The sequence below is a fragment of the Felis catus genome, chromosome B2 (genome assembly GCF_018350175.1).
Source record: "Felis catus isolate Fca126 chromosome B2, F.catus_Fca126_mat1.0, whole genome shotgun sequence".
Taxonomy (NCBI): Eukaryota; Metazoa; Chordata; class Mammalia; order Carnivora; family Felidae; genus Felis; species Felis catus.
The window spans coordinates 1,845,248-1,845,858 of NC_058372.1; the positions used below are offsets into that span (position 1 = coordinate 1,845,248).

The following is a 611-nucleotide window of genomic DNA, read 5'->3' on the forward strand; positions in this document are numbered from 1 at the left end:
GGGGGTGTAGCTCAGCGGTAGAGCGCGTGCTTCGCATGTACGAGGCCCCGGGTTCAATCCCCGGCACCTCCAGCCTGAGTTTTCTCCGGGATCAGGGAATCTGCAGGCTTGTTTTTATTGTCACGCACCACCCCCGCCCCGCGCCCGCAGCAGGTGAAAGAAGGAACCCCGCCCACCACCCGACCTCCTCCACGGTCTAATTATGGACGGCGTCCGGAAAGGGCAGGACGCGCACAGGACAGGAAGACGAAACCTGAACCCGCGTTCAGGTCCTGTTCTGTGACAGCAGGGGGTCTGACCCCACTCAGCGACCCCAGGCCTCTGCGTGCCCCGCGCGCGCACCCCTGCGCGACCACCGCCCGTCACCGCATGGCTGGGGTGCGGGGGCCGGAGCCCAAGTCTGCTGGGGGGCGACCCGGAAAACACCCCGCGACCCAACCGCTGCGCTGGGGGCCGCGGACTCGGGAGAAGCCCCACTTAGGAATGGGGGGCGGATTTCCTCAGGCCTCGTCCGGGGGGTGGGGTTCCCTCGGGTCTCGGCCCCGGGCGGGGGGTTCCGTGGGCCTCGCGCCGGAAACCCCCGAGCTGCGCACGCGCGCAGCTGGCATAAA

The 611-nt window shown here is 68.9% G+C and overlaps 1 non-coding gene across 1 annotated transcript; it reads left to right on the forward strand.

The window, feature by feature from the left end:
* On the forward strand, positions 1-72 carry TRNAA-CGC. Its single transcript has one exon. It is a non-coding gene; the product is annotated as a tRNA-Ala (tRNA).
* Positions 73-611: the final 539 nt, after the last annotated feature.